This window comes from Cervus canadensis, chromosome 10 (genome assembly GCF_019320065.1).
Source record: "Cervus canadensis isolate Bull #8, Minnesota chromosome 10, ASM1932006v1, whole genome shotgun sequence".
Classification (NCBI taxonomy): Eukaryota; Metazoa; Chordata; class Mammalia; order Artiodactyla; family Cervidae; genus Cervus; species Cervus canadensis.
This window is the reverse complement of record NC_057395.1, coordinates 9061161-9077502: the sequence shown is the minus strand read 5'-3', so window position 1 is coordinate 9077502 and position 16342 is coordinate 9061161. Positions and strand designations below refer to the sequence as shown.

General features: G+C 44.5%; 2 protein-coding genes and 1 pseudogene across 13 annotated transcripts in view; 1 reads left to right on the top strand and 2 right to left on the bottom strand.

The window, feature by feature from the left end:
• LOC122447860 (ankyrin repeat domain-containing protein 26-like) overlaps nucleotides 1-16342 on the top strand; it is a 578892-nt gene that overhangs the window by 226211 nt on the left and 336339 nt on the right. The window lies entirely within an intron of this gene.
• Nucleotides 1-16342, bottom strand: part of LOC122447862 (ankyrin repeat domain-containing protein 26-like) — a 378001-nt gene that overhangs the window by 124463 nt on the left and 237196 nt on the right. The window lies entirely within an intron of this gene.
• Nucleotides 14306-16342, bottom strand: part of LOC122447871 — a 318875-nt pseudogene continuing 316838 nt past the window's right edge.

Sequence of the window (16342 nt, the reverse complement as noted above, 5' to 3'; positions counted from 1 at the left end):
CGGGAGGCCAGAACTGACCTGGGGCTTCTCCTGAGTGAGAGGTCTGCACTGGTGCTGAGCACCGTCCAGACTTGGTCCTCAGGGCCGAGGCTGTTGTTGGCTCAGGGCTGAGGTTGGGGACGTCAGGCGAATGAACCATGTGTCTGTGCTACTGGATGAAGCAGATGGACCTCTCTGTGTCCAAAAATCACTTCCTAAATTAACTGGACTCAGAGTAAATCCAGGGGACGAGAGGAAAGGCTCCGGGGAGGTTATTCACTGAGTGATTTTGGGCTCTCTGCCCAGAAAAGCTTGGGGTTCTTCTTTCCATCCAGGTTAGAACTGACACTCATGAACAAACACTAATGTCAGAACTTACAGGACTGAATTACCTTCTCTGCCAGCCCTGAGAACACACCCTGGCATCAGAATTGCTTTTCCCTCTTTTTGGTTTCTGCCTTTAGTTATTCATTTAATTTTTAAATTGACATGTATTTATTTGGCTGTCAGGTCTCAGCTATAGCCTGCAGGATCTTCATACATCATTTGGGACCTTTCATCGCAGTGCTCAGGTTTCTCTCTAGTTGCAGGGCACAGGCTTAGTTACTCCACAGCATGTGGAATCTGAGTTCCCTGACCAAGGATCGAACCCGAGTCCCCTGTATTGCAAATGGTCTTAACCATGGGACCATCAGAGAAGTCCTGTTTTTCCATTTTTACCTAGAACATTCAGATGTTTTAAGCCGGAAGGGGTCTTGGAAGTGGCCCTCCCCTTGTGTTTTCCTCAAACTGATATACAGCATCATTCATGAGCAAGGAGGCCTAGCATTCCTCAGGAAAGGACTTTTTGGTTATTAGTTGGATTATCACAGTAAACGCCAAGATGACTCCTCTCTGGAGAGCTCCAGACCACTGACCGAGAGCCGGGGTCTGGTCAGGTGCAGGGGACCCTCGTCCTGTGTTGGGCAGGGTGGTGCAGTCTGGGCATTGAGGGAGCTCTGCTTTGAAGCCTTGCTTATCTCAAGAGAGCTCTTTGTGGCCACCCCAAGGTCTGTCCTCTCCCAAAGGGGGTTTCTCTGGCAAAGCTTCATAAACCTCAGTAAGCCACCTGGCTAACCTAGAAAGGCTATGAAACTTTGTTGTCTGTCACCCAGACTTGCTGCTGAGTCTGCATCTCAAAGACCCCTGTGGCTCCTGACGTGTGGTGGTATGGAAACAGCCCACCTTGGGGCATTTTTGATGGGAGAAAAAAATAAAAAAGATAATACTCAACCTGCATCCAAACTAGATCTTTGTACTAAGTTCCAATTTACAGGAGATATTAGGGATGGAAGGGCAGGAGGAAGGCGACTGGGGGGAGGGCTGGAGGTGATCCAGCGACTCTGGGGGAGTAACCACACACACAGGGAGGATTCTGCATTGATGCTGAGTTGAAGAAATCAGCCGTTCGGAGACTTGGGTAGAGAACTGGGACGTCGTTGTTGGGTTGTAGGGCCATCGTCACACTGGGGTCAGGAGTGCATACGAAACACTCAGGGGTGAGAACATGGCAGCTGGGATTTGCCTTCAAATACTTGGGCCAGGGACTTCTGCGGTGATTTATTGTCTAGGACTCTGCACTCCCATCGCAGAGGCCCCGGGTTCCATCCCTTGTCTGAGAACTGGAGCCCCCATGCTATAACTAAGAGTTTGCATGCCAGAACTGAAAAGATCTCACCTGCAGCAACCAAGACCCAGAGCAGTCAAATAAATATTACAAAAACAAAATATATGTGGGCAAGAACAAACAGGTAGATGAAACCAGGACGAGAGGCTGCCCAAGGGACAGGGTCATTGGCCTTTGTTGGACTGTGCTCTTTGCTTTGGGCAGGTTTGAAGACCTTCTAGACGTTAATTTTTTAAACCTGGACTTGTTATTCTAAGTACAAAGCTTGTAGGTATGCTCCTAGGGCTACAGCTTCTGTAGGCTCCCTTCAGAAAATGCCTTCCCCATGTGCAGCAGAGTCCCCCCTTTATTGTGAAATTTTGCATAGAATTAAGTTGGAAGAATTGCACGGGGAGCCTCGTGTAGCCACCATCGGAAGCTTGACTCTCCCATGTGTCTGTCTGCCCATCTGTCAGTCCATCTGATTTCAGAGTGAAGCACCGCCTTGATGTGTTTCCCCTGCTTCAGGCCAGCTACCAGCCTGGGGTTCCGAGGTCTTTGGGAGCCCCCAGAAGCCCGGCAACCTCTCCTTCGGCACCCTCGAGAGCCGGGTCTGGGGCCTCTGGGAAGAGCTGGGTGTGGGCAGCAGCGGCCACCTCACAGAGCAGGAGCTGGCCCTGGTCTGCCAGACCATCGGGCTCCAGGGCCTGGCGAAGGAGGTGAGAGGGGATGGGAGGGACCGCCCCGAAGGGCTGGGTGTTTGTGGTTGGTACTGGGCCTGGAAAGCCCCTTCAGCCTCAGCCCCTGATTCAGTTGTCACTGTCCAGCCTAAAATCCTGTGCTGAGTCCCGGGGCTTGTGCCGAGGGTCTGTCTCGGGCCACCTTCACACAGGACGCTCCTCTGCCTGGAGCTGTCTCCCCTCTCTGGCCTCCCTAGGCCTACCGCCCAGCCCGTGGGTGGTGCCCATAGCCTCTGGCTGTGCCCCCGGGCATCTGTGTTCAGCCCTTCCCTCCTTCAGGGCCCAGGGGAGGAGGGGGCAGTGTGAGTGAATTTGTGTTCATGATTGTTATGTCTCTAGGGACCAAATAGTGCTTGGAACATGGTAGGCGTTTATACTTCTTGATTGACTGGTATGACTTAAAAGGAATTAGGGTGGATCCAAAAGAGATGACCCAGGAGCAAGTAACAGACCTGACAAGTGAAGTGTATTGTTTCCACTGCTTGTTTTCATCAGGTGAGGCCTTAGTGGGTTTAAAGGGAGAACAGGCAGTTTGCAAATTTAGCAGGAGTAGCAGCGACTTCCAAAAGCTTGAGTGAAGTGGGCTGGGAACTCCTGCTGCAGAACACTACAGCTTGGTAGGTTAGAGGGCTCTGGAGTTGTGGACTGTTTAGAGCCAAGCATGGGAGTGGGCACAGAGGAGAATTTGAGCTGAATGACAGACTTCAGAGGACCTGTGATTGAGTGAAGAATAAGACGCAAGTCTACTGACTGCTGGAGGAAAAATGAGTTATTGAGAGCTCATCCTGGAGAGAAGTAGGTCTGCAACTTGAGATTTCGTCCCTGGCCTTGTTCGGTAGTGTTTTCATCAGTTAGTTGGGCGTAGAAATCAGTAGCGTGCTGTTAGGGTGTGTGGAGGACACAGAACAGTAGGAACACTTTGCAGTGACTGTTTAAGGATAGATGCTGATAAACGAGGAACTGATGTGCAAGAGGTCTGCAGTAAATGTAAGGGAAATGGAAAGTCCTGCACTCAGGTTCCCAAGTCCTTCATTTGTTCCTGCAACAGATATGCACTCAGCAGTTATGAGCTGATAAAGGGCTCTGGTGTTTCTGTTGTAAACAGCAGAATCAAGAGGTTTGCCCCTGTGGCCCCCAGCAGTGTCATGCAGAAGGCAGATGTTAAAGGCAGGTAAAGCGGGTCAGAGTACCTGCCGTAAAGGAAAACACCACACTTGGAGAGAGAAGCATGTCCTGAAAACATCAGTAGATTGAGAAATCCGGGAACTTCTCTCTGAGGAAGAGACATTTCAGCTGGAGCCTGAAAGAGCATGTTTTAGCAAGGAAGTAATTGTGGGCAGAGGGCATTCTTGTTGGAGGAAACAGCATGTGCAAAGGCCCTGAGTCTTGAAAGTGGGTGGGATGCCCAGGGACCTGGTCATTCCCAAAGGCCAGTGTGGCTGGAACTTAGTGAGCAGGCCGAAGGCGACACCAGGGGAGATTTTTAAGCATGGGGGGCTGGTGGTGGCATGTTTGTGGCCTCCATGTGGATAGTGGATGGTGGGATTGAGAGGGAGGATGGTGGTCATGAAGGTGACAGGAGAGGTGAGCCAGACTAGGGGAAAGGAGAACAGTTTACACACCTGTTTAGGAGGTGACTGAACAGGCCTTGGTCCAGTAAGGGAATGATTTTCCTGTATTTGTACCATGGGGAAATTCAGGATCCAAAATTCTGTGCCCTATCCTCCTAGTTTGGTTCTGGGCAGTACAGTCACTATTACCAGTTTTTGGTTAAAATTCTTTGTCAGAAGAAGTATCAATCAGTCAGTCATTTCAGTCACTCAGTCGTGTCTGACTCTTTGCGACTCCATGAATCGCAGCACACCAGTCCTCCCTGTCCATCACAAACTCCTGGAAGTTACTCAAACTCATGCCCGTCTAGTCGATGATACCATCCACCCATCTCATCCTCTGTTGTACCCTTCTCCTCCTGCCCCCAACCCCTCCCAACATCAGGGTCTTTTCCAACGAGTCAACTCTTCGCGTGAGGTAGCCAAAGTATTGGAGTTTCAGCTTCAGCTTCAGTCTTTCCAATGAACACCCAGGACTGATCTCCTTTAGGATGGACTAGTTGCATCTCCTTGCAGTCCAAGAGACTCTCAAAAGTCTTCTCCAACACCACAGTTCAAAAGCATCAATTTTTCAGCGCTCAGCTTTCTTCACAGTCCAACTCTCACATCCATACATGACTACTGGAGAAACCATAGCCTTGACTTAGATGGACTTTAGTTGGCAAAGTAATGTCTCTGCTTTTATATATGCTATCTAGGTGGGTCATAACTTTCCTTCCAGGGAGTGAGCGTCTTTTAATTTCATGGCTGCAGTCACTATCTGCAGTGAATTTGGAGCCCCCCAAAATAAAGTCTGACACTGTTTCCACTGTCTCCCCATCTATTTCCCATGAAGTGTTGGGACCAGATGCCATGATCTTAGTTTTCTGAATGTTAAGCTTTAAGCCAACTTTTTCTCTCTCTTCTTTCACTTTCATCAAGAGGCTTTTTAGTTCCTCTTCACTTTCTGCCATAAGGGTGGTGTCATCTGCATATCTGAGGTTATTGATATTTCTCCCAGCAATCTTGAGTCCAGCTTCTGCTTCTTCCAGCCCAGCATTTCTCATGATGTACTCTGCACATAAATTAAATAAGCAGGGTGACAATATACAGCCTTGACGTAGTCCTTTTCCTATTTGGAACCAGTCTTTTGTTCCATGTTCAGTTCTAACTGTTGCTTCCTGACCTGCATACAGTTTTCTCAAGAGGCAGGTCAGGTGGTCTTGCATTCCCATCTCTTTCAAAATTTTCCACAGTTTATTGTGATCCACACAGTCGAAGGCATTGGCGTAGTCAATAAAATAGAAATAGATGATTTTCTGGAACTCTCTTGCTTTTTCAATGATCCAGCGGATATTGACAATTTGATCTCTGGTTCCTCTGCCTTTTCTAAAACCAGCTTGAACATCTGGAAGTTCACAGTTCAGGTATTGCTGAAGCCTGGCCTGGGGAATTTTGAGCATTACTTTACTAGCATGTGAGATGAGTGCATTTGTGCGGTAGTTTGGGCATTCTTTGGTATTGCCTTTCTTAGGGATTGGAATGAAAACTGACATTTTCCAGTCCTGTGGCCACTGCTGAGTTTTCCAAATTTGCTGGCATATTGAGTGCGGCACTTTCACAGCATCATCTTTCAGGATTTGAAATAGCTCAACTGGAATTCCATCACATCCACTAGCTTTGTTCATAGTGATGCTTTCCCCCTTGACCTCACATTCCAGGATGTCTGGCTCTAGGTGAGTGATCACACCATCGTGATTATCTGGGTCATGAAGATCTTTTTTGTATAATTCTTCTGTGTATTCTTGCCACCCCTTCTGAATATCTTCTGCTTCTGTTAGGTCCATACCATTTGTGTCCTTTATTGAGCCCATTTTTGCATGAAATGTTCCTTTGGTATCTCTAATTTTGTTGAAGAGATCTCTAGTCTTTCCCATTCTGTTGTTTTCCTCTATTTCTTTGCATTGATCACTTGCAAGGATCAAGGAAGGCTTTCTTATCTCTCCTGGCTATTCTTTGGAACTCTGTATTCAAATGGGAATATCTTTTCTTTTCTCTTTTGCTTTTTGCATCTCAGAAGAAATATATTCCTATCTAATTGCTCACATGGAGATGTGAATGTTTTAAGGAAATTCTTGTGTACTTAATCAAGTACTTTGACATTAAGTTGGGTGTATTTTATTTCTGCTATTTCTTTATAATCAGGAGCACATTGTAAAGAATGTGGAGAATAAATCTAACATTTGTAGATTAGCAGAAGTGTCTAGAACAGATCTAGAAGACACGGTACATCTATGTACACGGTACATGTACATCTGTGCATGGTACAGATCTATAAGCCATGGGACATTTATTTTGCCTCTATTTTCAGGGCCTAGAGCAGTCACATACATTTTGTATTTATGTTTCCTTTTAAAACTCCACAAAAGATATTTATTAATTCAGTACATCTGGTTTTCCTTTTTTTTCATTTGTGGTTAATTGAGATGTGGGTTCAATCCCTGGGTGGTCAGGAAGATTCCCTGGAGAAGGAAATGGCAACCCACCCCAGTTTTCTTGCCTGGAAAATTCCATGGACAGAGGAGCCTGGCAGGTCCTGTCCATGGGTCAGAAGGAGTCGGACACGACTGAGCGACTGAGCACACATACTATTGAATGTATTCAAAACATTCATAATGTCATATAGCCATTACCACCACCACCTTCTCCAGAACTCTTCATCTTACAGAACTGAAACACCATACCCAGTAAGCAATTGCACATCTGATTGGAAAGGGTGATACTTATCCGATATCTAAGGAGACATATATTTTGTAGGGGAAAACCAAAATTTTCTCCCTCTCTGTGTAAAGGGCCCTAAAGTACAATCATGCAGATAGTTAAAGATCAAGAACTACTTCTTGGATGTGTGGAGGAGCATTTGACTTTAGAGTCCTTAGCTCACTTTATGAGAATGAGGATTTGGAAGTATTGATACCATAAAAGCAGGACTCCGTAGGATGAGAACATGATCTGAGGCCATAATCTTATGCACTGTGATATTTGATCTTTTATTCCAGCATGAAACAGGGATTCTAAAAAGTGAGGCAAGCGTTTGTCTTTTGGAGACAATGGAAATTAATCAGTGTGCAAAATGCAATGTGCCACATGGCTAAACAAAACAATGGGAGTGTGATCCTAGGCAAATTAGTTAGGTAATAAACAATCTCCAGATCTCTAAATAGCATTATGGCTAAATAAAGCAACTCAAAAGCATAAATAAATCTATATACAGTCACACGTTATGATCCTTTGATGTATTTGGTGAAAAATATAATCTACATACAGAGATTTTCTTCTCTTTTTTTTTTCTTTTTCGCTCAGTCCTGTCTGACTCTTTGCAACCCCATGGACTATGCAGTCCAGGGAATTCTGCAGGCCAGAATACTGGAGTGGATAGCCTTTCCCTTTTCCAGGGGATTTTCTCAACCCAGGGATTGAACCTGCTTGATACATACACAGTGCAATAATATTTATGAAAAAGATACCCTTGCATATATGTGGACCTGCTTGCAAATGCAAAGAAAACGGTTTGTAAGGATAAACTCCCACTTTTTAACACTTCCATTAAGAAGAGGAGCATGATAGAAGGAAGTTTTAGGACTGTGCTTTGGGTTCTTCTAGTCCCACTTTTTATTTTATGCATTTACTTCAAAATTTTTACAAGGAGAACATTATGTCTGTAAAGAATAACTAAATGATGTGTACCAGGTTCACCAAAGCCTTACCTGAGAACTATGCTTCTGGATGATCCCCTCAAAGGTAAAATCTGCCACTTAGAACACAGGGAAATTCTGTGCCTTTTGTGTGCAGGTGTGTGTGTGAGTATGTGTGTCTGTGAACAAGTCAGATTCTCCCAGGTAATTCTGAGTCACATAAGCACTCATTTCATTCACCTTTAAGAAGTGCTTCTTGTATTAACTAAATCCTGAGAAGATGGGCACCAGGGACAAATTTGGGGCTAGTTAAAGCATGACATGTGGCCCATCACTTTATGGCAAATAGATGGGAAAACAATGGAAATGAGAGACTTTATTTTCTTGGGCTCCAAACTCACTGCAGATGGTGATTGCAGCCATGAAATTAAAAGATGCTTGCTCCTTGGAAGCAACACTATGACCAACCTAGACAGCATATTGAAAAGCAGAGACATTACTTTGCCGTTAAAGGTCCTTCTAGTCAAAGCTATACTTTTTCCAGTGGTCATGTATGGGTGTGAGACTTGGACTACAAAGAAAATTGAGCACCAAAGAATCGATGCTTTTGAACTGTGGTGTTGGAGAAGACTCTTGAGAGTCCCTTGGACTGCAAGGAGATCTAACCAGTCCATCCTAAAGGAAATCAGTCCTGAATATTCATTGGGAGGACAGATACTGAAGCTGAAACTTCAATACTTTGGCCTCCTGATGCAATGAACTGACTCACTGGAAAAGACCCTGATGCTGGAAAAGACTGAAGGTGGGAGGACAAGGGGACAACAGAGGATGAGATGGTTGGAAGGCATCCCTGACTTGATGGACATGAGTCTGAGCAAGCTCAGGGCGTTGGTGAAGGACAGGGAGGCCTGGCATGCTGCAGTCCATGGGTCGCCAAGAGTCGGACATGACTGAGCGACTGACCTGAACTGAACTGAGGCTACCATGTGACTGCCGAGGACGCTCTAGCATTAAGGTGCAAGCAGCCCAAGTTCAAACAGGCTCAATTGGAACTTCTCCAGGAAACCATTGGGTGGGTGGAGAGGGGCGCTCTGTCCAACAACTCTTTTCTGATCTCCTGTGCTGTTTGAGAACCTGGTCTTTATTCCTGGAAACGAGCCTTAATCCCTCAAGTTTGCACCGGAGGCAGCGCGGGAGGCGGGGCAAGAGCCTGTGTCCAGTCCCAGGGGCCCAGGTCAGAGTCGGGGCCTGACCTGGAGAGAGAGATCTGTCTCCCCGCAGGGTCTGGCCTAGAGCCTGAGCCGCGCTTGGCCTCGGGTCACGACCAGGAACCGAGCTTGGCTGGGCGGCGGGGCAGAGCGCAGAGCCCCCTCCCGAGTTGCGGCCGAAGCTCCACTACCTCCGCAGGTATCGCAGTCTGAGAACCGACCGGCCCAGCGGCCCGCTGCCACACCAACTGCCTGGAGCCACCGCTGTCTTGGGCCTTCAGGCAGCTGGGCTGGAAGGTGGGCTCGCACCCCAGCATCTTCCTGCTGCTGTCCATGGTGTGAATGGCTGTTCTCAGGCTCCCCCCAGCCCACTCTTGTTCGCCTGGAAAAGGGACAGCGGCCTCAACCTGAAAACCATCACCTTCCCCATCTACAGCCTCGCCGGTCAGGTGGTCTACCTGGCCGACATCCTGGGACGAACTGTCTTAGGCGAGAGTCTGGGGCTGATCCAGGTTCTCCTCCAGGCCAAAGCCCTGCGGCTACAGTACCACCTGAAGACAGGTGAAGGAGAGGAAAATGAACGTAGCAAGGCGTGGATGATCCATTTCCTGATGCAGGTTGGCAGCCTCGAAAAGAGTCTGGCCTTGAAGAAGATCAAGGTACCTAGCAGCTGGGGTTAATAGGGAGGCCAGGAGAAGGTGGGAAGGATAAGACTTGTTCCAAGGACCATCGCAGCAGCACTCCCAGATTATCAGATAGAGTCCTTGACTGAAAGCTAGGTGTGCTCTGCTTTATTTGATCCTTAATCCAACTTTGTTACTGAAGAAGGCCACAGTGGATTCTGAAGAAGAGTGGCCGTGTGTATGACTGACTCACTCCGCCGAGCACGTGACTGACAACACTGTGAAGCAACTGCACGACAATGATTTTTTAGTAAAAAGAGAGAGGACCTAAAAAAAGGAGCCAGAAACCTTAAGTCCTTGGTAACCTTATGGTTAAAAACACAAGTGGTACATTCTCAGGGGAGGTCTGTTCAGCACAGACCTTGATCTTCAAGGCTTAGTTTGGTTTTCTGGTCAAATTACTCTGCAATTCTTACTTCCAGTTTAAGCCTTTGCTGTTTCTGCGAGCCCCCTGAACTTTGTTTGAAGTTCATTGGAATAAAAAAACAAACCTTTAAACAACAGTTTCATGATGTTTTTGAGGAAGAAAGATGAGCATTTTAAAAGTAAATTATAGCAGAGTGCCAGTCACTTGTTATCTGTCCAGTAATTTTTGGGCTGGAAAACCTAATGCTCTGAGTAAAACTGGTGAAAATGAGAAGACACCTTCTGGAAAAAGCCTTTTAATACTCAGGCCTTTCTGAGATGGTGTTTCTCCAATGAAAATAGTAAAAGATAAGAACCTAATAGAAGTTTAGAAAAAGTCATAATGTCACAGTTATTAATGCTTTCACAGTTTCATATAAGATTCAGATTTTGTGTATTCAAGAGTTGTAAACTTTTGATTTTTGAAAGAAAGTTTGAAAAGCATGCCAGAGATTTGTGGGAAGAAGCAAATCTTCATTACTTTCTTATTCTAAAATCATAATCCATATATTTTGATTTTAACTGAATTTTAATGTTCAAATCAATAAGCTTTAGTGTTTCAATATCATATGTAACACACACAGTATCAGAACTGAAAGGTCTTTACCTGAATATATTTTTGTGGTAGGCCCTCTCCATGACTTTCTAGACAACTGGAGTTTGAGGCAAATTCTATGACAGTGGTCCCCTTGTTTCACTTGGCATAGCTTCTAATCATATTATTTGCAGTTGTATCATGCTACAGGTAAAACAATTTTATTAGTAAACTCTAAAAATTGTTTTCTTGTGATAATAAATATAATGTGTAGATATGTCAGGGATATAATGTAGATATAATGTAGATATAACGTGTAATATGTAGATATGTAATTTCCTTGGTTCTCTCTTTCCACAGCAGAGATTGGCAACACAGCGGACGAGTGTTACAGCTTGCTTATAGCTCAGAGTTTTATTCAGCAAGCCAAGGAAAGTACACCCTCGAGGTGTGAGAGCAGGTCGATCCCAAAGGCGAGGCCTCGATCCATCTTGGTTTCCTCTTTTTATACATTTGTCTCTTGCCCCTGCGCCTGCCCTATGGAAATTGGCCTAGCCAGGGGGGCTGTTTTTCCCACCTGAGGTTCTTACTCTGGTCCTCAGATTTTCTTTTGTTCCACTTTTGCATGCTTTTTGCTTTCTTTGTCTTTTATTTTACTTTATTTTCATTTATTTTTATTAGTTGGAGGCTAATTACTTTACAATATTGTACTGGTTTTTGCCATACATTGACATGAATCAGCCATGGATTTACATGTGTTCCCCATCCTGATCCCCCCTCCCACCTCCCTCCCCATCCCATCCCTCTGGGTCTTCCCAGTGCACCAGCCCTGAGCACTTGTCTCATGCATCCAACCTGGGCTGGCGATCTGTTTCACAGTTGATAATACACATGTTTCAATGCTATTCTCTCAGATCATCCCACCCTCGCCTTCTCTCACAGAGTCCAAAAGTCTCTTCTATACATCTGTGTCTCTTTTTCTGTCCTGCACATAGGGTTATCGTTACCATCTTTTAAAATTCCATATATATGTGTTAGTATACTGTATTGGTGTTTATCTTTCTGGCTTACTTCACTCTGTATAATGGGCTCCAGTTTCATCCATCTCATTAGAACTGATTCAAATGAATTCTTTTTAATGGCCGAGTAATATTCAATTGTGTATATGTACCATAGATTTCTTATCCATTCGTCTGCTGATGGACATCTAGGTTGCTTCCATGTCCTGGCTATTATAAACAGTGCTGCGATGAACATTGGGGTGCATGTGTCTCTTTCAGATCTGGTTTCCTCGGTGTGTATGCCCAGGAGTGCGATTGCTGAGTCATATGGCAGTTCTATTTCCAGTTTTTTAAGGAGTCTCCACACTGTTCTCCATAGTGGCTGTACTAGTTTGCATTCCCACCAACAGTGTAAGAGGGTTCCCTTTTCTCCACACCCTCTCTAGCATTTATTGCTTGTAGAGTTTTGGATAGCAGCCATTCTGACTGGCGTGTAGTGGTACCTCATTGTGGTTTAGATTTGCATTTCTCTGATAATGAGTGATGTTGAGCATCTTTTCATGTGTTTGTTAGCCATCTGTATATCTTCTTTGGAGAAATGTCTGTTTAGTTCTTTGTCCCGTTTTTTGATTGGGTCATTTATTTTTCTGGAATTGGGCTGCAGGAGTTGCTTGTATATTTTTGAGATTAATCCTTTGTCTGTTTCTTGGTTTGCTATTATTTTCTCCCATTCTGAAGGCTGTCTTTTCACGTTGCTTATAGTTTCCTTTGTTGTGCAAAAGCTTTTAAGTTTAATTAGGTCCCATTTGTTTACTTTTGCTTTTATTTCCAATATTCTGGGACTTTCTTTGTCTTTTAGCTACCACCATTTTGGACTCCTTTTTCCTATTCTTCCTATTCTAACTAACATTCCCATCTCAAGAGATAGGAGGCCCATTTCTTAGGGAATAGAGGCGTCAAGCTCTCTCTGGCTATTTCCTGCTGAGTTGGGATGGTGAGGGGCACTGGGCCTTCCCTTCTTGCTAGTCTGAAGCCTCAGAGTCCTTATAATGGTGTTCATCTAAGGGTGAGTGATGTTTTCCATGGTTGGGTGTAATTTTATATATCCTTTTTGAACTGGCATTGCATGTTGAGACAAAATGGGTTAAACAATCTATAATACATGGAGCAATCCTAGGCAGTATCAATAATAACAGGGGTTAGTATGGGCATTAGCCAACTCCAAATTCCCCATCCCCCAGAAAGAGATTGTAGCCACCCCGAGAGCTCTGCAGCTCCTTCTTTGAGATCCTGTAGGGTCTGAACGTTTTTCTTGAGGACTGTGAGACTTTCTTTAACTTAGCTGGAGATATTTACCCAGAAACAACATGTCTCACTCAAGATGCTTCAAGTCCCTCCTTGTTCAGGGATCAGGAGATCTATCTCCTGTCTATTTTGGAGTACAGCCCCTGCCAAGCAGTGTTGGCTCTTTAGAGCTACCCTGAGAAATCTTATCCCCAGAAACTTAATTTTGGGGGTTATCATTAGAATGGCACTCATTTGTAGTCCTGAATAGGCATCTGAGATCTCCCACTCCTGTTTTGCCCCCTGGTTCCTTCATCCTACAGAGTTTTGCATGGTTATGTATTCTTTTCCACCGATCAGGTACTCCTATCCACTCTCAGCTGGTGTTCTGCATGCACTTCTGTGTCTGAAGGTATATTGCTGTTGTATCTGTGGAGAGAGATGTACTCCACGTCCACCTCTCCTCTGCCATCTTACTCTCTCCTCTCTCGGGATATTTTAAATAACATTTTTAAACGGTATTTCCAAGCCAAGGAAACATGCCTTTGCTTTTAGATTACTGACTATTCTTAATGGTGCGTTTTCATCAGATTGGGTTGGGCTAATCAGGAATTCTATAATTGGTCTTTGATTTGTTAGTGATTGTTCAAACAACTTTCAAAAAACAGTTAAGAATACTGGGATACAAAGTAGCCCACGAGCAGCTCCAAATACCACCACAAGAAACAATCTTTAAAAATGTCCTGAAGATGTATGCTTTAGCTGCAGACAGGACACACACACCTATTATTGTTGAAAATGCACTTTGTAACACAGGGTGGCCTAGCAGATACAATGCCTCAATGGTTTTTCAGTTTACTGACGGCTCTGAACTGGAAACGAACACATAGGAAATGTGAGCAGAAAAGTCAAAGGAAAACCCTATACAAATGACAAGATTAATCATGGCTATGGAATCGAGATTGACATTCCAGAAGGCCATATAACCCATGAGGCCCATAATCACAGAAGCAATTGCAAAAGTTACCTACAAGGAACACAGGGGATGAGGAATTAACCATAAGGAAACAATGAACATTGCTGTTGATGCAACAGTCACATTTTGAACAATATTGCAGAATACTGATCCAAATATATGAAAACCTGGTTGTATACCATTAGGGGGACTTCACACTTCTTGGCCATGTCTCGGAACTGGTGTAACATCAGTTTCTTATTGGTTGAAGAAGACATAGTCATGGTTTGAATGAAGGCCTGGGAACAAATGATTTCCCGTGATGATGTAATATTAATGTTATACAGAAAAAGTGGAAATTCCTTTTAAAAAGTGCATTTATTGCTTAGAAAAGCTGTCTTATCATATATCTTGATGGAGGTTTTCCATATATTATATATATTCTCATAACCAAAACTCTGTAAGATTTTTATATACATACTCACTGTTTTCAAAATCTGCCAGACATTTTTCCAATTTTTTTATCCCAGTAGTCAAGTGTCTTTATCCCAATAGTCAAGAATCTCAATAATGATAACCATAACCCTGGGACCATAACTTGAAAAATAGTCTTCTTCTACATTACAATATTGTGTGGTGTAAGAGTCATCACTTACCAAATTTCGGAGGTCTAAACCTTCCTGCACTCAGAAACACCCATATAAACTACTTATGATGTACGAAGTATAGGAGCACTGCAAAAATCTTGGACTCGGTGCTTGTGAGAAAAGGACTAAAATATTCTCTAAAGAACAGATTCACTGGATTCCATATGTAAAATAGATAGCCAACAGGGATTTGCTGTATGGCTCAGGAAACTCAAACAGGGGCTCTGAACCAACATAGAGGGGTGGGGTTGGGACGGAGTTTCAAAAGGGAGGTGATATTTGTATACCTATGGCTGGCTCATGTTGAGGTTTGACAGAAAATAACAAAATTCTATAAAGCAATTATCCTTCAATAAAAAATAAATTGAAAAAGGAATAGACTCATTGGATGGATATCAGCTTTATGTTCATCTTGGAGAAAATTACCTGGGAGGCAAAAGGACTTTTTTAACGAGGAACATTTTTGGTCAAAAGTTTCCTGCTTCTTCAGCCACCATAGACAGACTACTTCTCTTTTACCATCCATGGCCATAAATGCTCCAAAACAGATGATGTTATGAAAATAACAAGGGAGCAGGATTGTTCCTATATAAATGCAAAAGTATTGTACGGACCTGAAAGAGGTCAGGTTCTCTTTATTATTATGAGAGAGGTCATAATTCCTTTATAGAAGGTCAGGACATTGGTGATGGTGGTGATTGTAATGGATACTGCCACTTTTGAATAGACATTGGACATTGGCTTATACTATCCGTGAGGCTGGTCTTCTGGCAGGCAGAAATCATGATAAACATGTCATCGACCCCAACACCTGTTAGAGAAAGAGACAGTCTCCGCATTTTTTAAACATCCCTTTAAAATTAACAAGATCAACTCAAACGGTTTTCTTTGCCTGTCAAGGTCTCACTGATCTTGCGGTGTGCTTGTGTGAATGAATGTCATGTCCTGTGCAAAGCAAGTGATGAGTCCTGCACTGGGGTTTTGTGGTGCCCTATAATGACTGAAGCCAGACCCCAAAATGGAAGCCTTGTCAGGGTTTATATACCGACTTCCCAATGCCAAGAGACACCCAACATCCCTGCGAGGGGAAGGGCCAGAAATGGGCGATGCGCCTGGACCAAATTTTCCGTTCTGGGTCCCCTTTTCCTGGTCTCTTTGACCATTCCATAATTGCCCGGGGAATTAGAACTACTAACCTAACCTGGCGGATCATAAACTTTCAAGGGACTTGTGATCCATGCCGTTACTCTGTACTTTTACTTAGACCTCAAACTATATGGATGGAAGCGCCTAGCCTTGCTAGGAGCTGGAAGTTACAAGAGCACGTTTGGGAGCAAGGCGGAGCTCTAGTTCCAGGAACGTCTCTCAGGCTAGAGGTCATTCTCTTGGCTGGCTGCCTCAGGGTCCAGAGTCCTAAAAGTAAGTCTTTGTCATGGCTGTGCCTCTGATCTATGTGGGTAGAAGCCTTGCTGGTGACCATGAGATTTTTGAATACACAGGTCGGGAATTGCAGGATCTGGTCAGCTTGGAATTGTGGTGGGCTTCCTTTGGTAGTGCTAGCTCTTAGCAGACCAGAGAAAGCTCTCCAACGGCTTGTGTCTCAACTCCCTAGATATTGCTTTTGTGGAATCTGTGGGAATGAACTGGACGGATTGGCCCTAGTAACTTGAGGACCGAAATCACTTTTTCCTCACTGGCTGACCCTCCACTCCCCCTTTTGCTATCACATATACTGGTGTGGTGACACTCAGAAGAGGCATCTTGGATTTTTTGTTCATCTCTTTATAACTCAAAGCTTCTATTGTGGTCAGGACTGTATTCGGGAATGTGCACAGGCACATGGAACATGGATGCTTCCCCTAGAAAACTAGCGTGGGAAACATTCCAGGAAAGCTACTCTGCTCCACCCCAGGTGGCATCAGAGGAGGAACGACTATCAGACAAAGGTCTTAATGGTGAGGAACCGGACATCAGTC